At 43.7% G+C, this 23397-nt stretch overlaps 1 long non-coding RNA gene across 1 annotated transcript; it reads left to right on the top strand.

Moving 5' to 3' along the window:
- Positions 1-2250: 2250 nt before the first annotated feature.
- Positions 2251-6334, top strand: LOC140684722 (uncharacterized). The gene is made up of 2 exons (XR_012057428.1): positions 2251-4280; positions 5151-6334. It is a non-coding gene; the product is annotated as an uncharacterized lncRNA (long non-coding RNA).
- The last annotated feature ends 17063 nt before the right edge of the window (positions 6335-23397 follow it).

The raw sequence follows: 23397 nt of genomic DNA, 5'->3' as shown, positions 1-23397 counted from the left end.
CATGTCTTTCTGCATCTGTCAACATTAGACTTCATCTAAAGAGCGGGTTTTGTATTTTACAGCTCCTTACAATGAGGCAGGCAAGAGGTGGATCTTACACCGGGCACAGACATACTGGGGACTGGGGGGGAGTGTGGAAAAAGGGTGTCTTAAAGGTTTTGGGGAGTCTTGTACCCCTTTGCTAGCACTTGATGCAGGCATGCGTACGCACCAAATGCAGTATTCCACCACATCAGGCCTGCATCTGCTCCTCCCTCCACTGGAAGGAATTCAAAATATTTTCTGGTTGCTGCCCTTTAGCTGTCAAAGCCAGCACTTGGAATAAGAACAAAATATGTAATGGTTTCAGGAAAACTTGCTTCTCACAGACCCCTAAAAATGGAAATAATTTCAGTAGCAGTGTCTGAAGATGGGGTGGACTGGGGATTTTATGGAAGAAGGGGGCATTTGAGGAGCCTGCAGGCAGCTCACACTGCTCACTTTTAATGCCAGAGCTCATCTCCTGAAGCCTGAGGAAGCAAAGGACAGTGTTGGGAGCCAACATGTTAAATGCCTCAGGAATTCCAGTAGAAAGACCAAGAGCTGCAAACAGGCAAAAGTGTTGCAGCGAGCTGCTCAAGGACCTTGCTATTGTGACACAAGAGAGGTTCCTATTGCTGGGACACGTCTTTGCACATCCCTGCTTTTCCAGGAGGCAGTAACATTATTCCCTAGCAAAAGTTGTCCCCAGATCTTAGCATTTGCCCTCTACCAGCTGATTCTTTTAGCTCTGCAGGAAAAGATCCACGGTTCCTGCAACCCCCACCCTCAGTCTCTGCTCTGCCCTTGAACAGAGGTTCCCTGAGGATCGCCTGCAGTGCTGATCCTTGCTTTCTTTGGAAATCCTCTGGGGAGGAAAGCCATGGGAAATGCTGGATTTACCTCTGCACACCATTGCCAGCTCGGAGAGGAAGACAACCCACTATTCCAGTGGGCAAAGAGTTAAGCTGTCAATTATAAAACTGAGAGAAGGGCTCCTATAAAGTGAAATAAAGCAAGAAAATGCAGCTACACATTGTATTTAACTAGATTCTTTCTGAGCTGTTTCATAGCCTCAGCTGAAGTAGTGGTTAAGCTCCAATCCAGGGCTGGCTGCTCTGGGGCTTTTCTCCCAGCCAAGGGTGCTCTGTCCCTCTGCCAGGATAATCCTTCTAGCTTAAAATAGGCTCTTGCTGCAAGGCTCTCACAAACATTACCAAATCACTGATCACAAGCAGCAGTCCTTGCATGCTTTTCTTACTAAATGAACAAAATTTGCTTTGAGTTCTTCATAAAAACCAAACCTGCGTTCTTCACAGGGAATAGGTATTTGACATTTTGGTGATTTCAATAACCTTGTTACCTTTCTTTTTTTCCCAAGCACAGAGCTAGTGTTTATTTGGGGTGTCCTGATGGAAAAAATAGCCATTTACAAATCATTGTACTGAAATGACTGATGAAAACAAGAAGGATGTGGATTATCACAGAGAAAAGAGATTGGTAAGCACTAGAGAAGAGCCCAACAGCACATTGTGTGGGTGAGGTAGGCTAAGGGGCTCTAGTAAAAGAAACAGGTATAAAAAAGGGAGGACATCACACAGTATGACTATCATAGTATCATAGGGCCATGAGTTGGACTCGATGATCCTGATGCGGCCCTCTCAATTTAGTACATTTCTATGATTCTGTGATTTAAATTATATTTAAGTTGCTAATTTACAGCATCATTTTAATTTATTTTTCATCAGCTGTAGGCAGTGCTTGCATGTAACCCTAATAATTCACTATCCTGTATGAACATCCTGGTGTTGAACCCCAGACCGTTCTGAGGTGAGACTGGCGCAGAATGGGTGCACGGCAGTCATGCAAATGGACCTCATTTCCAAGAGTCTCCTGCCATGACTTTCCAAAGCACAGAGAACTCGAGCTGTGCAGATCAAAAAGAGACGGAATGGTGAGGTAAAAGGAGAACTTGGGAGTCTCTAGCTCCATTTCTTCAGGTATTCTTGGGGTCTGGGTGTCGGGATGACCCCAAGAGTGTAAAAGTCCTCGTTTCCCAGCCCATGCAGCCAAAGGAGTTTGAAATGTGCAGGGTCGGCTTCACAAGGTTATTTTTCCTTACCTATAACATTCTTTCTCTGACCTGCTGAGCTCTGTCTAGCAAGTCAGCCATCCATAGCATTCTGTTTGGCCTCTCAGGCGTTGTTTACATTTTATACCAAAAGCTACGTGCACCATGTTTACAATAATGTGCAAATATCTATTATTTATGTTAGACAGTGTGTCTTTACCTTAAACCAATAGAAAAGGGTCACCATCACAGCAACACATGGAGGTCAAGAAGAAGGAGAAGAAGGCTAGGACATACCCAAATCCCTCCATCTTGTCCCCTTGAACCTCTTATTTTAAATACCCCAAAATTCTACTTTTTCACCCTGTGTTAATTCAAGTATCACACTACTCAAACCGTTGTGGCTTGTAATCCCTCATACAAAGTTGGCAGCTTTTTCCACGGGCTAAAATCAAAGCCACAGGGGCTTTTGACTTCATGACAAGGTCTCCGAGCCCCCTGCCAGGGTTTCGAGCCAGCCAGGGCAGCCAGAGGGATGTGCTGGATTCCGACAAGCTATCATTAGCAAATTCCCTTCTTCTGCTTTCTCATTATCAATATTTTTTTGTGAGAGTTAACATCTGATGGCCACTGCCCAGTTCAGGGCTTCTGCCCAGCCCTGCCCTCTCAGGGCACTGCCCACCCAGCTGGTGTCCCTGGGATCACAGCTCAGCAAACAGGGCTTGTGGTGTTCTCATTTCTCCTGAAGTGTGTGACTGGGAATGCCCAGGGAGTCTCACTTAGCAGAACAATGAAACACAGGCCCATTACTCTGCCTGTCAAGTTACTTACAAGCTTCTCCATCACTGCAGTACCTACTGTCTTTATATTGTTGTGGATGAAAGGAATTTATTCCCCAAGGTAAGGAAATGTTAGCCCTAGCCTATGAACCTTGAGCTAGAGGCTAAGACCACACAGGGAAGTTTGTGGCTCATTGGGGAAATTCACTGTTCTCTAAACCAACTTCCAAATCCTGCTTTCCTCATCAGCTCTTCTCCATTTCATTACAGCACGTCCCTTGACATCAAATAAGGCTTTTGCATCTATTTTTCTTTTATGTTCCAAAAAGAAACTTCTGGCAGTCTTTCGTGAATTTAATATTTTCTTGAAAAACAATATTTTCACAATAATCTCTAATGAGATTCCACAGCCAACCCCAGAAATAGATCCTGTATTTCCAATTCTTGCATGAAGCAATGAAGAGAAGTAAGAAACCACATCATTTATTTTTTTAAGTGACAGAAAAATACAACTGAAACAATCTTCCTGAAACCTTGTGAGAGCATAGCATTTGGTCATAAGAAACACTCCTAGGCTGCATATTCTCCTTAAAAGTTTAAGTCTGTCTCCAATACCACTGAAATGAATGATTTTCCATTCGGGTCTGCCTGTAGGAAAATTCTCATGTACATCAGAGGGGCAAAACCAGGTCTGATTTGATGCAAATACTCCTCTAACAAGCTTTAATGCTCACGTGTGTTTATGTGGCAAAGTCCACAGACAGTGAGGAGCTTCCTCCTGTGGGAAAAGTTGCTGATTTTCTTGTAATATGGTCCATGCCCAAAGCCAAACATTTGCTTCTCAGAGATGTTCCTACTCCCTCCAGATAAATCATCCTGGCAGGAATGACTCAGCAGGGGATAAATTTCATCAGGGGCCAGGATATCACTTCATCCTTCCTTTCAATGTAATCGGAGGTTTTTAATCAGGGACTCCTGATTACTCCCAAGTGCCATAAACAACCAGGATTTGCTATCATGCCTTTGGATTATTACCAAAATCTTAGTGATATAATACACACCATGCAAAAAATTATTTCCACTGCAAGTAGACAAAATGCTGGCAATTAAAAAGCACTAACTTCCATGCTGGCTGCTTGAAACAACTCCTGCTATTATCATCTTTGATAATAATTAATCCTTATTGCTTACACAAACCAGAGGTCCTCTTGCAGCTGCATTTGGGTTTGTTTGTCTATTTATTTATTTATTTATTTATGTATTTTAAGGAGTGTTGTCATCAAGAAATCTGTGAGACCCAAGGAGTTGATTGATCACAAGGTCCTATCAAATGTCAAAGCTGGCCCTCGCTGACCTCCCATCTATTCAGAACTGCTTTGATTTAATCTACAAGCTGGCTGCCTCTCCTGCCTGTGAGTTCTGTCTGTAACCCATGTGTCAGTGTTTTGAGGTATGACCTGTTTCACGCTTCATTCATCTCATCTGAAGGACGGAAATTAAACTGGAGGGTCAGCAAGGGGCACAGCTCAAAATACACACACATTAAACTGGAGTCTTTTGTTTGGGCCCATCAGAAGAGTCAGAGAAGCCATCAAAAATAATATTCAAGTGGAATTGATTTTCTTTTTCCTATTGAAATTTGTAATACTAATAGATGTGGAAGGGTGGCAAGCCTTGTCACAGAAGGAAAAATAATCATGGTGCCTACCTAAAAGGCTTGTGACGCTTTTAATCATATCAGTTTATGAGTGTGTGAACACCTCCAGGTTTAGTAGTGTGCAAAAGGCAGTATTTCCATTGTACATCCAGCATTTCAAGCCTTTTAATGCTGATCATAATATTACAGCTCGAGCTGAAACACAGTGGGAAGTTCACAGCCTGGATCACAATGTTTTAAACCTCATCTGTCTTCCTTGGGTTTTGTTATAATTTGGAAAATGCTTAGCTCCAGTTCTTGTCCTATGGAACACAGCCAGCAGCTCAGATGGATAATTCTCAGGGGTGACCACAGCTTTACAGAGCAATTTCCATTCTGACTTTTCCTTGGCAAGGAGAGTGAGTATGAAGGATGAAGCCCCAATGGCCATGCAAGCCTTCATGCACTCCTACGGCTCTGCCACGAGCTAGAGACCCAGAGATGTCCCCTTTGCCTGAACTGCAGGGCAAGCAGGTGGAGCAGGGGAATCTCAGCTACCAGGATGCACCCTGAGATGCTGATGGAACAAACCACTTGTGCCCCAGACAGTCAGATGTTTCTCCTTGCAATCCCTTCTTTCTCACAGGTATGTAAAAAATTCCCAGCCTGCAGACACAGTTCATGGAATCACAGAATATCCTGAGTTGGAAGGGACCCACAAAGACCATCCCTGGCCAATGCACAGGACACCCCTGAACCACACCATGTTCCTGAGAGTGATTTCCAAATGTTTCTTGAGCTCTGTCAGTCTTGGGGCTGTGATCACTTCCCTGGGGAACCTCTTCAGTGTCCAGCCACCCTCTGGGTGAAGAGTCTTTCCCTAATATCCAACTCAAAGTCTCCTGACACAGCTCCATGCCATTCCCTCAGGTCCTGTCACCACAGACAAGGGATCAGTGCCTGTTCCTATTCAGGAAGTTGATATCATGGTTGATAATATACATACCCATATCTTGGGTATGTAGATTACTACTACGTGATAGCATTTAACTAAAGTAGCACAATCCCCACATAAAAAAAGAGCAAATAAAGGGGCTCACACAAAGCACTCCCTTGAGAACATTGGTGATTGTCACCATTTTTATAAATCATCAGTTCAGTAATATAAAAAACCCCAAATCCCTCTGTTTCATGTCTTTCTTCAACCTAGTATCTGTAAGAAATTAATTCAATTAAAAACCATAACAATTTAAACTTAAAAGCTCAAGGAGACATTGTTTTGGAGGGTATGCTGCTGCTTGCAAATCTGCCTGCCAATCAACAACAGAAAAAAAAATTATAGTGATTTGTAAAGATGTTTCTTCATTGGAAGAAAAAAACCCGCATGATATTTATCAAAGGCACGTTTGCCCTTGAGCCTGAAAAAAGAAAGCATGAAAATGCCTTCAAATTCTTTTTAGTTCTAAGGCATGTCTTTTTGTTCATGCTTAACTGCAGAAGAAAAATTAGGAACAAGTGTGTGCATATCAGTGCATGTGTTAGCATAGGCTTTAATTGGCTAGGAGTAAATTAATGGCTGCTTGCAATATTTCTGGCAATCTGTTATAAGCTATGTAAATTTTTAAAAGAGGTTTCTTGAAAAGGCTGGCTGAAATCCTGTAATTCATATTCTGCTGGGGGAATTGATTCGAGAAATAATAATGAAATGTTTTACCTCAGTGATGAATCTCAGTTTTGTAGCACTGCAATTTTTTAAAATTCTTGTAAATAATGCTATGAGTGTTTCTAAGAATAATCTACTTGAAATAAATATATCTGTCTCTGAATTAATAGCATTTTTTTCACTGCTCTTTTTTACCTCTTTTGTATGCCAGCATTCCAGGGGTTCATTGCAAAGCCAGCATTAGCTTTGATATTATTATAATAAATTAAAATCTGCCACTTGTTACCATGTGACCTGCTCCAACAGATTTTATTATCATTTTTGCTACTGAATTCAGTGGGAGCTTAACCAAATCTTTAAGAGTAAGGTCCAGTTCTATAGAGAGGAGTTGGAAATGGCCCAACACACCACTGACACTTCAAGGTGAGCTTGCCTGGGTCATTTTGTTGGGAGCCACTAAACATTGGTTGGGACAGTGGAAAAACATCTAACTTGGCTGCCCAGGGCACTCATTAAGGCTGCAAGAGGAGAATTAAAGTCTCACATGAGGTAGATGAAGGGCATGGAGCTGAACCTCCCACAATCACTCTTCTTCAGCACACTCAGGGAAAGGGAAAAGCTCCCATGGCAAAGAACCAACTATTGAACAACCTCACTCCACTCATTGATCCAACACTACCCCTGAACCACACAGACCATAGGGCTCAGGGACCAGCTCTCAGGACCAAAACACAGATCTTTAAAAGGTTCACAGTGCAATACCCAGGGTTTCCCTCTGGTTTCCAGGGAAATCACAGCGATTCCACTCCAGTTGAACACACACCACGTGCCCAAGCAAGTTTTAATTGCTGTTCACCTGAGGGAAGCACAGGCAGAAAGAGATGATTCCACTTTTCTGGGGAACAACCTCAGCAGCAGGAAATTCAAGCCAAACAGTCCCGCTCCTGAAACAATGAAGAAAACTGGAAAGTTTTATTGCTTGTTCAAGGCAGGTAATACTGAATGTCCAAATCTTTAGAGGAAAGCCCCAAGACAGGAACTGGCTAAAAGCAAATTACTGATATAGCTTTTATTATGGCTGTAAGTATAGCTCCTGTAATATGCCCGACTGCCTTAGCTCCACTTTTCTCTTATCTTGTATATTTGACATTTTCCTTTTTATTGCTTAGCAGCATGTAAGAAAGTATCTCGTACTGTCAATAATGCTGTTATCCTTTAATAAAAAATTAGAAGCTACCAAAAAAAAAAAAAAGAAAAAAAAAGAGCGAGGGAGGGAAAGAGAAGGCTATGAAAAAATATGGCTCAATGCCTAGAAAACTTCAATATGCTGTAAGGGGAAAAGACTGCTAATTAGGTCTTGCGTAGCCTATTCCAGTCCCCTCTGTGCTGCAAGAAATTTAACCCAGCTCACTTGGCTGATGGTTGGAGAAGTGGGAATACAGTGTGGGAGCTCTGGAATCAGATTATTGAAATGATCTACGAAGTAATGAGTCAGTGAAATGCAGCTGGGTGCAGGGATTTCACTGTTGGGCTCAAAACACAGGGAAAAGGTTCTTAAATTAAACAGAAGGCTGGTCCACCCCACAGCTCATCATTACACTTGGCTGTACTGAAGCCTCCCACCAGACTGGCCCCACATTTGCTTGTGTGCTGAGTGATGCAAAGCAAGGGAAAAAGGCTTTGGAAAAGCTGACTGCTACTCCAGATGCTCTCAGAGATCAGCCACGCTGCTTTGGAAAAGAGGAAGAAAATGACGCAGGGAATACCATGACAGCTCTGCTGACCACAAGACGACCTTGTGAATGCCCTCCTTAGGCTCCTAGCTTTTAACATCTCCATCCAAGCTCCATATTTCTCTGGGATAAGTAGGAGGCAAACCCGCGTAGAGCGGAGAACACGACCAGGAGTTTGGGAAAGACAAATGAGACGGAAATTCATCTCTCAGAGGTCTCAGCTCTACTCCTTGCACCTCCTGTGGCCCAGGTGGGCTTTCCCAGGAGCCACCAGCTGGATCTGGTCCCTGTTCATCCAAGGGAAACCAGGCAGGAAGTGGTTCTCATGCAGGACCTCCAGCACAGCTGCTCACGTCATTCCCACTGTTTTTCATTGGCCTGTTGTTTTGGGAACAGCGGCTCCCCAGTCATGTTAGGTTTGATTGTGTGGGGTTTTCCTCCCTGCACTTACTAACGACCTGCCTGCAGCTTTTGCTGCTGTTGTTATAATGACCTGGGTAAATCTGTCATCTTGCAGAGGTTCTGATGACTTGAACTTGGTAAATGGTGTCCTGATAATGATTTCACTTGAGAAAGATGATATTTTGAAGTCTAACTACATGAACTTAGCTGGAGATCAGCAGCTCAGTTATAAACATTTACAGACAAGAAAATTTAGTTTAAAAAATATGAGAACTTTCAGTATCGTATTTTTGGGCAGAGGCAGGTGAAATAACATGCACATCTTCCCTGCTGCCATGGAGCAATAGAGATGAGCTCATAAACAAGCACACCAGCTACCTGCTAGCCCAACCAGGCAGTGGGTTTGGAAAGATATATGTATACATGAAAAACACATGGCTTAATTTGCATACTAATTAATCTGTAACACCTTATTTGCATATCTATTAATCTGAAGGTGCTATATAAAATACTTACTTTTAGGGAGTGCTAGTGCGTACTTGACAGTCATGATAATCTTCATTTTAGCTTGAGAAAGGAATTAAGAATGACTTTGGCTAATATTAAAATGCAAGTTCAGAAAAACAAATGGAAAACATCAGCAGCCTTGGGTCATTGGGGTAAACTCCATCGTGGCTAAGGAATTTATTCAGCCTTTGCAGTTCAATGAGGTGACTCAAAGAGTCAGAGGGGCTCATCACAGCCCTGTCTTCCCCATGGCAGGTCCCTTGTGCCATCAGCCACAGAAATATGGTAATTCATCCTGAATTTAATGCTGCCTCTTCTCCCAGAAACCGCAGCAGGCATCACAACAGACAAGTGCTTGCTCAGGGAGATGTCTCAGCTCAGCCAAGGCAGGGAATGGCGATGGGAAAAGCTGAGGTGGTTCTGGGGGCTGAGGTGGGCACTGGATCATTGTTCCAGCCTGGTTGTGTCTTTACACCAAAACAACACAAACCAGATATGCTGCTTCATCCAAAATGTAGCATTTTGTGCAGTGATGGCCAGTCTGAAGGCAGTTTCTTCAGGAAAACTTTGGGGACAAAAGGATTCCAGGGCACTTTGGACCACATGTAAAGCTGGACAGAAACTCCTGCCTTTCTGACCCATGCACCTGGGGACATGGTTTTATTGTCAGGAAGGGAATTCTCAACTAGATAAGTTAAAAAATGCCTAAACCCATAAAAAAAAAAAAAAAAAAAAAAAAAAAAAGGTTTAGTGGCATTGGTCCACTAAATCTTTGACCCCAAATGTAGACAATTCACATTACTGTGGGGTGCAGGTGGGCTTCTGCTGCTTGTCCCAAGATGAAGATCTCCTGGAGATCCAGGCTGGAGCACTGTCATTGCCCTGCCTTTTGAGAGGCATTCCTGCCACAGGAGAGAGCACTGAACAGCAGCAAGATGATTTTAAGACAACTATTATTTACTGTGCAAGCTGCCATTGTAAACTGTGATTAAAGGTGCTCTTTTTGCTAAGACACAGCTCTTTTTTACTGCAAGCTCTGCCTTTAAATTCTGCTGATATTTTGAAAAGGACAGGCACAGAGGGAGTGCAGTGGGGGCTGGGAAGCATCTCCAGGCAGACCAGGATGAAATGGCTGCAAGCACAGCGTGCTTTTCTCCCTGAGGTGAAGGAGATGACTGTGGTGACCAAGGGGATTGACATGGCTGTTGATTTTGGGAAGGAGGAGTGTTTGCTTTTCACATAAGGGAAAGCTCATGTACTGACTGATACATTCCCAGGGGGTGTTATAGATCCATTTAATAAAAAAAAAAATTAGCAAATCCATACTGAGATCAGTTCCTGGGTAGGCTCATATGTTACAGTGCCATGGCAATGAAATCAACCCTGTGTGATTCCTCTTCTCCTCAGTGGGGTGACTGAAGGGACTCAGGTTATGAGACCTGGCAGCTGGACATCACTTCTGGGGACCTTGGCTTGCACCATGCAGCAAGAGGAGGGGAGAGGGGACATGAACATCAGCCTGCTAAGCACTCCTGCTCACTGAGACCTTGCCCAGGGGGGAAACCTTGCAAATCCTGCAGCTTGCAGAGCCGAGGCAGCAGCTCACGTGGAGGCAGCTGCCTTCCCCTCTCCCATGGCCACAGCTGTGCTGGAGGTTCAGCCAGGGCCAGGGGAATCCTCCACACTCAGGGCTGCTCCCTCTCCTCTGTGCAGCTGGTCCCTCTGACTGCCATCTGGAAATACCTTTCCTCCTGCTTTGGTGCCAAGGAACAGCTTGCTTACACCTTGCTGCTTCTGCACTACCCTCCATAGCCTTCCTTCTTGCCAAATTCCTCCCTGCAGTCCCCAGAGAACGGCACAACTCCCTTGTTACTGATTTGTTTTCCCTGCCTGCCCATGAGCTTTCCAAAGAGTGCTTCAGCCTTAGGAAAACATCCTTCCCCTTTTGCTGTTTGCCTGGCAAAAGCCTTCACGGGATATGGATTCTGGACCGTCACAATTTTAAAGAGGGCCTAGAGAGATCATAGTGCTAATTTTAAACAGATGGCCTTGACACTAAGAGATACCTTGATTAAATTAAATCTGTGCTCAGCAAAGCTCTGGCATAGCTAGAGTGGCCCTATTTATAGAAGATGCCATTGTGCTGATATCTGTAACACGGACTCTGCTTGGGTTCAGTTTCTTATCGCCTGAAGGGAATAAACGGCACTGGGAAAACACAAAATCTTAAAATCTTTTTATTTTTTTTTTTAAGTGAGTTAAGCAGCAGGTAAGGCTTTCTCTGCAAGGAAGGAATTACACCCACGTAGCAAATGCCATGGGAACAGAGGAGCTCCCAGCACCGTTCCCAGCTCCTCCACGGGGAGGTCCCCAGGAAGGCCCGGCCACACCGGCTCCTGCACCTCGGAGAGAAGCCGAGAGAGCCGAGAGCAAACATGCAAAATATGCTTTTAAACTTTAAAAATTAATGCTGGCATTTATTTAGAAATGAGAGCTGGCAGCTCTCCAATGGTTCACCAAGTACATTAACTTAGTCAAACGCCCATTACTTCCTCCCCTTCCCACTAACAAGAGTGTTTTGAAGAGGCGAGCTCTGCAAGCTCCACAGCAAAGCGCATACCCCTTCCTCCTTTTTAATTTAAGCTGCTAAAAGCAAAGGCTATTTATAGACAGTGGATCAGAGACAGGCTTGGAGAAAATCTAGATGAGTGTGCTCTAAAATTTAGAAGCAAGTTTGCCTCAGAGCCAAGATTTAAAACACAGGAATGTGGGCTCAGACCTGCCTCTGTGCATCCCAGCAGCCAACAACCCCCCAGCCCTCCTGCAAGGCTGGGATGCCTTGGCACACTTCTGCACTCTGATCTTCACTAGCAGCTAGGAAAGTCACACTAACACAAATAATGTCACAGGCAAGTTCATCCCAGCTTTGTCCCCACGTGTTTTCCTGACATGACACTGACCCTGGAATTTCCAGCCAGAGCTGTCCCTCCCTGCACCAGCCACAGCTCCCAAACTGTTTTTTGTCAATAAACACCAAGCCCAATGCTTTTTCAGCACCATCTGTGATATTTGGGGTGCAGTAGTTCTTTGAATACAACTGTGCAGTAACGAGCACATTCTGTAGCTGTCTGTTGGACACGGGAGATGTAACTACAGAGCTGCTTGGGGAATTTCTCGTGCATCCACTGTTTCGGTATCACAGCATTCAGACATATGAGCTGACAAATTTTGTGGCTGTAAACAGCAGAGGCTTGCTGAGAATCTGGACACTGGTGTATAAAATGGGAATACTTTCTTAATGTGAAGACAAGTGAAATCCTTATGGTCTTTCCAGGAAGTCTCTCAGCCCGCTGGAAAGCCTGCGACTGCTATATGGGAATAGTGTAATTTCAATATTGCCAGATCCCATAAGGACTTAGCAGTGAAGAGTGCATTAAATACTAGTTTCAGAAGCCAGATTTGTAAGCCTATAGAAATAGGTTTTAGGCTATGCTGCTGGAATGAAATGAGAAAGGAATATCTCTATATAAATCTTCTATGATTATGGATATGTCATCTATAGACCTCTGATTTTCAGACCTGCTCTAAGTAAAGAAGACAATTATTCTCCAGACAGAGAATCCAGAGAGACAAAAATCACCACCAATGATGCATTTCCCAGTAGATAACAGGTCAGATTCTGTGCTCTTTTACAACTAAGGAAAGGTGGAATAACTGGAGCCCTTGGCTTCAGTCCCACAGAGTTACCTCAGGGTCAATCCAGAGCAACAGAGATCAGACTTTGATCCAATTAAAATTTTTAATTATTTTTCCCCTCAACATATGTTTTCTTCTGAAAAAGAGGATGTGTTTTCATTTTTGAGAAAAGTGTGCCAAAGTGCATAAGGAGCTGAGTCCTGCTGTGCTGGTGATAAAGCCGGGGAACCACTGGGGTTCCAGAGCAGAGGAGGGACCAGGAGGGATGAGGCAACACATGGATCCAGCTCACCCCTGCTGCAAAGATTGTGAATGCAAAATCCCTTCATAATGTGCCCTTTTCCACATTGTTACTGCTCCCATAGGTTATACTCATATTATTAAACAGTTTTTACCCAAGTGGGAAAAGCCCAGCACTTCCACACTGGAGACCAGGAGAAAATCTGGGGCTCTCCCAGTGAGCAGCCACTCCTTCCCCCTGCCCCAACCACAGCAGCAGCCTCCAGGCTGGTTTGAGATGAGATTCCTGCTTTGCTGACCCTGTACACTTCTCCTACGCAAAGAACCTTTGCGCTGCTTTGGAGAGAACGGGGTGGATTTTACCCAGATGGCAGAAAAATAACATTGCAGATTACTGCCATTGAAAGCCTTGTTAGACTCTTGCTGTGCAATCTCTGCCATATATTTTAGCAAAATACTCGCCCTACAATCCAAAATCTCATTAAAAATCAAATTTAAAATGGAAACATTCACCTCTTCTATCTTATAAGCTTATTGCATGTGTTACACGTGGGTGGTGAGCATGTTAGGTACAATTTAGAACATAATTTCCAGAGAATTGAAATGTCACCAAGAAAAGGATTGTAAATAATGAAAGTTTGAAAGGAATCTGAGATCTTCGTAACAGATAATCACATTTTAATTCTGACTTATGGCTCATCCAATTGCCTACAGTTAGAGAAAAACAATTCCTTCTTACTATATGGAAATCAGATTAATCAGATGAAAAGCCATCAACATCACAGCTTGGAAAACATATACCAATGTTCAGTGATGTGAGCAAAGCCCATGAAACTGCTTCAGCTTGTGACCCTTTTTATTGGTTTTCCTCAAATATTTATAAGAGGTCTGTGCTCATAAAAACATTAGTTGAAAAGTTTTCTAGAGATACCACAGATCACAGAATTGTTGAGGTTGGAAAAGCAAGTTCATGGAAGGACTCCTGCTGAGTTAGGCTGCTAGGAAAAGCTGGAAATCTCTCTTCCTCTCTGTAGGCTTTTCAGAGAGCTAGCCAAGGACCAAAATTAGTATTAGATCACATGGTTTCCCAATCACAGGGTTGGAAGAATGACTATTGAATGGTAAATAGGAAGAGTGAATAGTTTCTCCATAGCCCCAACAGGCAGGAATATGCTGGCATAATGCTTCAGATCTGATTTGAATATAAAAAACAAAATGCAGAGACATCAAACACTATTTTAGTACAATTAGTAAAAGTAAAATTGGACAAAATGCATCAAATGAATTATTGCAAATGCTTTGCCTAATGACTGTTACCACAAAGACAGGCTGCAGTGTCCAAGAAAAACAAGGGCAGAGGATTTCAGTGCCTAAACATGTTCTGATTTTGGTTTAAGCCTGTTTCTCTTGTTGCTCCCCAAAACCTTGAGGCTTTGTACTAAGGAATTTGCCACTAACTGGGGCTTTTTGCAGCTGGGAGACCCAGTTAATGAGAATTTCTGACACAAGCCAACACCAGCAAACTAAAGAGGTAAGAGAAGCCATAAAGATAAGATTTTATGTAAAGTCCATCCGCACTGCAAAGCAAAGCTGTATCCCAGAGTGTCCATCAGCCCATGGGCAGGGAGGAAGAGAGGACCTCAAGAGGCTTTTGTCTCCCTCTCATAACTTCTTTCCTTTTGCCACAGCCCAGTGAATTTCCCAGTTCCTCTTGCCCAGGGCTGCTGAGTTATGCACACACGGATGCTCATGCACGTACACACACTATTCAAAGGAGGGAAAAAACCAGTTTCAGAGCAACTTCCAAATAACTAATTTCACTCATGTTTTCAAGGTATTTTACTCTTGGTCCTATGCCACCCTGCTTTTTGCTAAACAAAATCAAGATCAGAACTTTCTTGTTCTCTTCCTAAAAGAATCTGTACAAAACTATGGCAGACACCTTCAGTTACTGACCCAGGAACCCTCCACAAACATGGATGGCATTACATGATCACAGAGCAAGCCCTCACTGCCCCCAAAGGCTGCATCCCAGTTTCCCACTGGCCTTGCACCAGGGTCCCTGTGCAAACCCTGCTGGGTCAGTGTGTGTGTCCTCGGGTAGCCAGGGGACATCCAAGACACACCACAGGCCTGCAAATAATTCTTTTTCCTGTAAAGAATTAGGGAATGAAAATTTGCATTGATGCAAAGCAGCATTTTTCCATGTTTTCTTGGCAAAAGATAATTATGGTAACAAGCCAAAAAAAAAAAAAAAAAAAAAAAAAAAAGGTATCTGCTCAAGATCTGACTAAACAGTCCCTTTGCATTTGTTAGCCTTTGGCCTGATTGAAGCTGGGCAGCTCTGTACGTGAGAATACCATATTGAATATTCAAGAAAGGAGCCAATTTCTTCCCCCCTTCCCTTGTTCTCCACCAGACAAACTCCCAAACAGTTCACTGACAAGCACCCTTTGCATCTTCGTGACTCCCTTCCCACCCACGTTTTCCTTTTTCCAAGCTTTCCTTTCTGCTGAGACCCCGCCTCCCTGGGGGGAGATGCTTTGCCATAAAGACACGATTGTTTGAGATCCCAGTGTTGGCCTAGTTCAGCATTTGATGTCATTCCTTCAATTACCAACACTGAATTGCCTTTGTATTAAACAGGACAAAAACAAGGAAATGAATGAAAAATCACATCTATGATGATACAAGACCCTGTCAGAAACCACCAGACATTCCATCTTCACTCATATCCCCCAGAAAAAAATAACCTTTCCACAAATTTAGACCTCTGATGTCAACTACAGGCTGCCCCAGGTAAACACACAGAGACAGAGCAACGAATGGGTTTGGGGCTCTCCTGGGATGCTTTGTGACAGCAAATGAGACCATTTTACTGCTAAAAAAATAGAGTTTTGTATGGCTATGGAACGTTTCCAAACAAGAGACAAGGTGAATTTCTTACGTACTGCAAAACTGAATGGTAATTTTTTTTAATAACTACATATGTTTTATTATCTTGGACTTTTTAATGCCTCACATCTCTAATTGTAGTAGTAATTATTAGCTCAGTTAATGAAAGCTTTGGAAACAAGATTGTGTGGGAGTATTTCAAGTCATGAGTTAAGTCTTTTAACTCAGTAATTGCCAAGGATTAATTCATTTTTCTGTTTAAGCACTGAAAAGCTGGGATATTATTTCCTTGCACTGTGTTTGTGCTTGGCAGTTCTGAGTTCATTACAACTCCGTGAATCTCTTTAAATCAAATTCAGAGGTTTCCAGGTGTATGTACCATGAGGTCCTGGTAAATCCTTCAACATCTGCTTGGGAAAGGATTCATGAACTTGAGTGATGATGCTGTTCTTCTGAAGGTCTGCCTGTTATGTATCTGCAGCCATTAAAGGCACTACAAGTGCAATGGCAGTAAAAAGCTTAGGCTTGTGGAAGTTCTCACATAAATAAGGATTATACCCATGAATGTCTGGTTTGGAAATCATCCCCCTTAATTCTTCTGGATGGAGACAAGGTCTTGGTCAAAGCCCTGCAAAAATACAAGTTAATGCATAAATCACCAGTTCCCCAGCTATGACTGGTGGAAGAAGCTGCACTTCCATAAGGAACTGTAACAACCACAGCTCCTCCCTGAGCTAACCTGGGCTGAGATTTGGCACATTTCTGTCACCTCTCCTCTCCTCTCCTCTCCTCTCCTCTCCTCTCCTCTCCTCTCCTCTCCTCTCCTCTCCTCTCCTCTCCTCTCCTCTCCTCTCCTCTCCTCTCCTCTCCTCTCCTCTCCTCTCCTCTCCTCTCCTCTCCTCTCCTCTCCTCTCCTCTCCTCTCCTCTCCTCTCCTCTCCTCTCCTCTCCTCTCCTCTCCTCTCCTCTCCTCTCCTCTCCTCTCCTCTCCTCTCCTCTCCTCTCCTCTCCTCTCCTCTCCTCTCCTCTCCTCTCCTCTCCTCTCCTCTCCTCTCCTCTCCTCTCCTCTCCTCTCTCCTCTCCTCTCCTCTCCTCTCCTCTCCTCTCCTCTCCTCTCCTCTCCTCTCCTCTCCTCTCCTCTCCTCTCCTCTCCTCTCCTCTCCTCTCCTCTCCTCTCCTCTCCTCTCCTCTCCTCTCCTCTCCTCTCCTCTCCTCTCCTCTCCTCTCCTGACTGACAACAGGAAAGAAACCAAAAGGACAGAGTATTTTTTTTCCCAGTGTCAAGGAATAATTTCTTCAAAGCACCGTGAGCATCTCCTGGAGGGTGCTGATCCTCCTGCTGCCCATCACCAGGGCTCTTTATCTATCCTTGGTGGTGATTCCCTCTTCCTTAAGGATGCTCCCAAGCACTGGCAGGTCCCCAGGCTGCTTCCTGGCCCACTTACCCTTTGCTTTCCTGGCTCAGGGCTCTGGCATCTGCTAACCCGGAGCCCTCCCTGCCCTGGGGACAGCAGGGCTTGCCAGCACAGCCCAGCACTCTGCAGATGCCACGGTGGAGGAAGAGCCACATCACCACAGGGAAAGGAGCAGCCGTGTCAGTGAAGGCACTGACATCTGTTCTGGGCCTCCAACAACACATTTTACAATTCCTGCAATGCACTGAATCCCACTCCTGGGTCCTGATCCTTGCTTCTGGCACAATTTCTGTATTTTCTCCACCGAGACTCAAACATAAAAGACAAAATTTGGTCTAATTCCCTTTTATTTTTATGTCTGTTTCTCACAATCTAGCTGAGCAAACCAGGATGCTGATCCAGCTGAGAGAGGTGTCTGCTTGCAGCCCTGATGCAGACTCCTGCACAGGCAATATTTAAAGCACAGCCCATACTAGGTATATCCTGTGGCTCACTCACTCCAAGCTGGAGATGTTGCCTGGGTTTCCACTCCACACTGTGCAGGAGAGAAGCCAACCAGCCCTGGGATGTGGATGGCACCCTGGGTCTTGCCAAATGGCAGAAAGGGTGGCAGCTACCTTGAAAATGCCCAAATCACTGAGCATATCTGACCTTCTCCCTTGGGCTAAGCCTGGCAAGGAGATTAAAGACTTTCCAGGCTGAAAATCGTTGGAGCAACCTGTTCAGAGACAAACCTACCCAGCTAGAATCTGGACTGGGGCCAAAAAGAACTCCTCAACTTTCAGCTCTCTCTCTCAACTAGAACATTGTATTCCCATATTTGTTGTGGTCTATTACTCCTTACTGTTAATTCAAGGTTTATTAAAAATTAACATCTGTTAACCAGAGACACTAATCTCATCCAGACTTTTAAAATTCTTGAGTGCCAATTACCCTGGACTGCTAAACCAAAAAAGTGTAACTCTACTAAATCTTGTTGAGCATTTTCTTTGGTGGCTATTAATCTGAAAATTATTTCCTTTTCCTCATCTAGTGTGAGCACAGCTTTCTGCCGGTGTTTAAAAACAGCACAGAAAATTTTAATCAAACTTGTTTGGTTTTTCTCTGCATCATTACACTAAATTAAATCAATAACTTTCAGGTGGGAGGAAGAAATCCATTATTTTCTTGTTAGCTCTTTGTGCAATTATCTTTCTTCATTAGAGATATCTGAGACCCATGCCAGACTGTATATTAATATATAGTCCAACCTTTAGACTGCTTTCTTTATTATTCATGTTTTTTTGAGTGCTGTTGCTAACTGTCACATCAGAGGTCTGGCAGGTTATAAGTGGGATCATTAAAAATAGTTCATTTTAGTAATAACACAGCACTATTCATATTTTATTTGGTATTTAACAGTCCACAGGAGATTCTCATGCTTTCTCATTTGCCAGATTGTCTCTTCTAAATGTCATTGTCAACCACTCACATCCAGTTCATCCTCCTGAGCAAAATGGCTTTCATAAAGCCCACCATAACCAAAGCAGCTAAACAGATGGCAGACTGCATCCCTGCAATTTCCTCAGGCTTGAGTTGCATCCCTTTACAATAATAGCTCCCCTTGAAGTAAGGATGTTCCTTTGTATTAAAATATGAAATATAATAATTACAGAGGCTATGGAGCAATTCACTCAGTCACTGAATGAGCAAGGTAAATAAATGCAGGAGGAGCAGGTAGCTTTCTCCTGAGCTTTAACCCAACTAATGTGCTGCTCCTGTTCTTTGAGAAGCCCCAACCTTGAAGTGCTGCCTGTGAGTATTCTGCAAACCAGCTAACCTGAAGCCTGGATTACAAAGGGGAGTAAAAAACGTTGGTCTGTGCAGCCATAGCTCCTAATTTGGGATGACTAGTGCTGTTTTCATCTCCTTGCCCATCTGATTTATTGTGATTATAAACTCCTCACTACAGTTTATACAGTTTCTGGTGTAAGAAGATGCTAATCTCTGTGTGGGTAACAGAGAGTAAATCAGCATCACAAGAATATATCAGTTAAACTGTTTCTTTCAAGGAGATTAGGAGAAGACAATTATACTATTATTAAACTTTTTAAAGTTCAATAAATGCTGCCTACGTGCCTGTTCCTTTTCCCAGGAATATTATTTTGTTACAGGCTTATGCAGTGTCCTTGCAATGAGCCTCAAAGCTCTTCCAAAGGATCTCCCCTCTGTGATAGAGCCACCGCTGGGGTTGTTCAACACCACACTGGGGCACGAGTAGTAACAGTATTCACAGCACTGACATAGCATTTTATACTTTCAAAGCTCTTAAATTAATTAGTTACAGAGCTAAAGTATGGGTTTGGGCAGGATGTGAAAAAGAGACGCCAGGCTCTGCCTCCAGCAGGAGGTGGGAAGAGAACAGTGCACCAAGTCCTGGTCTCTTCAGGGGCATGACAGGATGATAAACCAGGCTGTGGTGCACAAAGAAAGGAACCATAAGCTAGCCACAAAGCCTAACAAGGTCCAAGACCCTCTTTGGGAGGGTCAGATGCAAATGTGGGGCACGGTGACTTCATGGTGCTGTTAGCAGGGTGCACATGGGGTCAGTCAGAGCCCATCTGCACAGACAGCCTTTGCCCCAGGCCCTCTGCAGCCGTGCTGGTGGTGCAGGGCACACCCAGTGGCTTTTGACTCTGTCAGATGGCACCAAACCAGAGATGCATTTTCTGTGCATGTTTTCATTTTTTGCAGTTTTTGTAGAAGGCTTCACTGGTTGGATCTAAAGTGCTCCCAAGAGTACATTTCACGTTTCCTTGTAAGTAGAGACTTTAAAGACAACCTTTATGTTATGCCCAGTCAGGCAGGAACTGCAAAATAAATTGGGGCAGGGTGCTGGTATACTGACTTTATCAGATCCCAAAGTGACTTCAGCAGGAGCTGAGCTATGGACAGAGCTCACCCTGAGTGGCCAGGCTGAGAGAAAAGGCTGTGTGTGCACAGCCTGCCCATCAGTCATCCCTAGTCCTGCTTCACCCATTTTCTGGCTGCATACAGCAGTAAATAATCACAATATAAAAATGTTACAGTTTATTCCCATGGTGTTCCACATTTCCTAGAGAAATGAGCCATTTTCTGTGCTCCTCAGAGGCTGGGGGAAGCCAGGGGAAGTCCAGAGAAGGTCTGACTTCCCAAAGCAGCAACACCAATAGTGCACCTGGCTCTGTTTCAGTGCTGTTTTGTTATTTATTTCTCTGGTAACACTGAAGCTCAGGCACAGAGCAGGTTGTCACCCCCTGAGCTGTCACCCCCAGGAGGGATTATGAGGAGCACTGCATCCCTCTCCCCAGCACACATCCACGCTTACACACGATTTTCTTTTACAATTTTACTTTGCTAGATAAGTTATCTTTAAGGGAAAGGAAGGGAATTAGGTTTCATCAACGAGCTTTTCAACAAGTTGTCACCACCTCAATGATTTAGGGTAGGCAGAACACCTCATATTCCCAGTTGCCCTCATGGCACCGCAAGCTGCCAGTCAGTGTGGAAGCAGAGCCCACTATAGCATCTGGAAAGGTCAGAGTTGAAACGTTTTCACAGAAAGATAATCAAACCATAAGATAAATGCCTCATCAGGAGGAAATGTCAGCTCCTGAATGAGGACAGTTATTATATAAGACATTTCTTTACCTAAAGGAAGCAGGTTAATATACCTCCAAATTACTATTTATCACACCATATAATGTCCAATTTCCAGTGTAATTTCCACCATGCTTTCTACTGCATGTGTGGAAATCAATTCAAAGATGAGTGAATCCTTTCTCCTGTGTGTTTACAGCAGCAAGGAAACTAATTAAGAAAAGCCACAACAAAGAAAAAGCCCACATAACAAAGAAAAATGATAACATGAGATGGGCTTTAAAAAAAAAAATGTCAGTCCTATGCAAGTCCTTGTATGTTCAAGTGTAGCATATCACTTTAACACATCATGTTTTGCAGCTTTAATAGGAAAGACTCAAGAGGAAGTGTGCTTGGGTTCCAGCAGGGAAGGCAGAGGGGCAGCGTGGAGAGGAGCTCAGAGCAAAGAGCTTGCAAGGAGCACAAAAGGCATTAAAAAAATGTCTCGAAGACGTGAGGTATAAAAGCATGAGAGAGCTCACACGGGAGCCCTGGGAGAAGAGTCAGAGGCAGCTCCTTGTGAAGGAGGCCGACAACTGTGTGAGAATTGGAGAGGGCTGAAAAAACCACAAAAGCCCTGCGAGGAGAGAAGGCAATGCTGCTCAGAAGAGCTGAAAAGTTAAAGCCAAGTCCCTTTAAGAGTGCCACACATTAGGAGAGTGATGGAGTGACAGTGGATTTGAGAGTCTTAGAATGAGGAGTAATTTCCTTTCAGGAAATATGCGACCTTTAAAAAAATTCCATTGATGAACACTTTCCAACAGGCTCTTAAAAAAAAAAAAAAATCAACTCTTTTCAAGCTTTTAAATGACTTGCAAAGCAGCCTAGATGATTTTTACTGCAATGTCTTTCTCCTTCCTTTCCTGGGCTGAAAGTTCCCCTTCCCAGGCCTGCAGCATGCAATTACAGGAGCCTGCTCACAGGGCTGCTGAAATGCCTCTGAAATGTTCCCTGCACAGCCTCTGTGGTACCTGGGAATAAACCTCACCAGCCTAACCACTTCTTCAGCAATTAAAGAGAAAATAAATAATTCTCAGATGTGCTGCTTAGAACCCCACAGAATTAACACTGTGATATTGCCGAGCTCTGCCCTGATTTCACTCTCATTTTTACAGCCCAGCAAGTTTACATTTCCAAAAGGTATTCTGTGACCAGCTGCCAGGCATCTCACACCTGATCAGGAGATCCAAACCAGATATATTTCCTCCTCAGCAGTTCTCAGGTCATTGAAAAGATAAATATTTTTTTGCCTTGCTGACAAAGACCTACTTTGGGCCATGTTGTTTCTCACCCACCACCTTGCTCTAATAACAGTTACATTTTACAATTTTCAAAAGCTGTCAACATCATCGATCTTCCAGACTGAATGCACTCGTCTTCTATTATATGTGTTGAATTGCTTGTGCCACAATTAAGTCTTTATTTGGCTTCAGGCAGCTTACCTGCATGGCAGCATGTCATTTGCTCTCTAGCAGAGTAATAATTGTGTAGGGCTAAAAATACATATGTACATTAAAAAAAAAAAAATACTCCAGCAGGGTCTTGTAAGATGGACACTTTCCTCATGGTAAACTATCAGTCTGGTGAGATAATTGGTTTGGTTTGATCAAAACTGTGTGCTCTTACAGAACTGAGTGTCTGGCAGTACTCACAGCTCAGCATTAAAAGATTGTCAGATCTGTCATGAAAACTGGAAAAGGAGAGACTGGACTGCACTGAGCAAAAATGAAGGGATGTCTTCTAAATCCAAAAGACTGTGTGCCTTATTTATCCTGGTGCTGCACATTTAGTCTCTGCTGTAAGTTCTCTGTGATCTCTTTTGATGTCTTCTATTAAAGGGAAGGAAAGCTGCTAGCAAAGACATCCCACAGAAGGTCTATCCATTTCTTCCTGCCTCTTTAGAAGTGACCTGAGCACTGCTAACTCATGCAGGCAATGAAAAATTAAATAATGCTGCCTGCACTGTTAATTGGAAAATGCATCTTGTTTTATTGCCACCTAGAAAAATGACTGTTCAGGTCTGGAGCTGACACACTCCAGGTCTGCACATAGGAAAGGGTGCAGAGAACATGGCAGTTAGCTGCCCTGACAGCCTCATCTCCAGCTAGAGCACTTCCAAGCACTGGGTCCTGCTTGGGCTGCAGCACCTCTTCCAGAAAAACACCCCACCTTGGTGGCAATGGGCAATGCTGGGATCACACAGCTGCACTGCCCAGTGCTGCTGGTTCCTGAAGCCTCCTGCACTCCCCACAGCCAGCACGCCTAGCAGAAGTTACTGGTTATTCACCATATCTCCCAGACTATCTGCACCTGGATCTTTTGTGGTGACACTCTATCTCTCCTGGCATTTAATAAGACCCACACCCACTTGACAGACATTTGTAAAAGATGCTGTGTTTTGATTTGCAGAACAAAAACAAATTTGGTATAGAATCCTGCCATCTGGTGACTCCAAATAACTTTTTTGCATATGGTTACAAAGGCTTGTGTCTTTTACTTTGCTTTACCACTCGTCATTTATCTGTCCTTCCACAGCCCTTTACTCTGGGTATTGCAAAACCCTTTGAACAAAAAAGGTCCTTTCAGCTGAACACAGCACTTTTGTTTTCATTTTACAAGCAAAGATACGATGACGTGTAAGGGCAAGAGTCTTGGCCAAAATCACTGAGCATGTCAGAAAAAAAGG

The sequence above is a fragment of the Taeniopygia guttata genome, chromosome 9 (genome assembly GCF_048771995.1).
Source record: "Taeniopygia guttata chromosome 9, bTaeGut7.mat, whole genome shotgun sequence".
Lineage (NCBI taxonomy): Eukaryota > Metazoa > Chordata > Aves > Passeriformes > Estrildidae > Taeniopygia > Taeniopygia guttata.
Note: the sequence above shows the minus strand (reverse complement) of the source record. Positions and strands in the feature narration are given on the sequence as shown.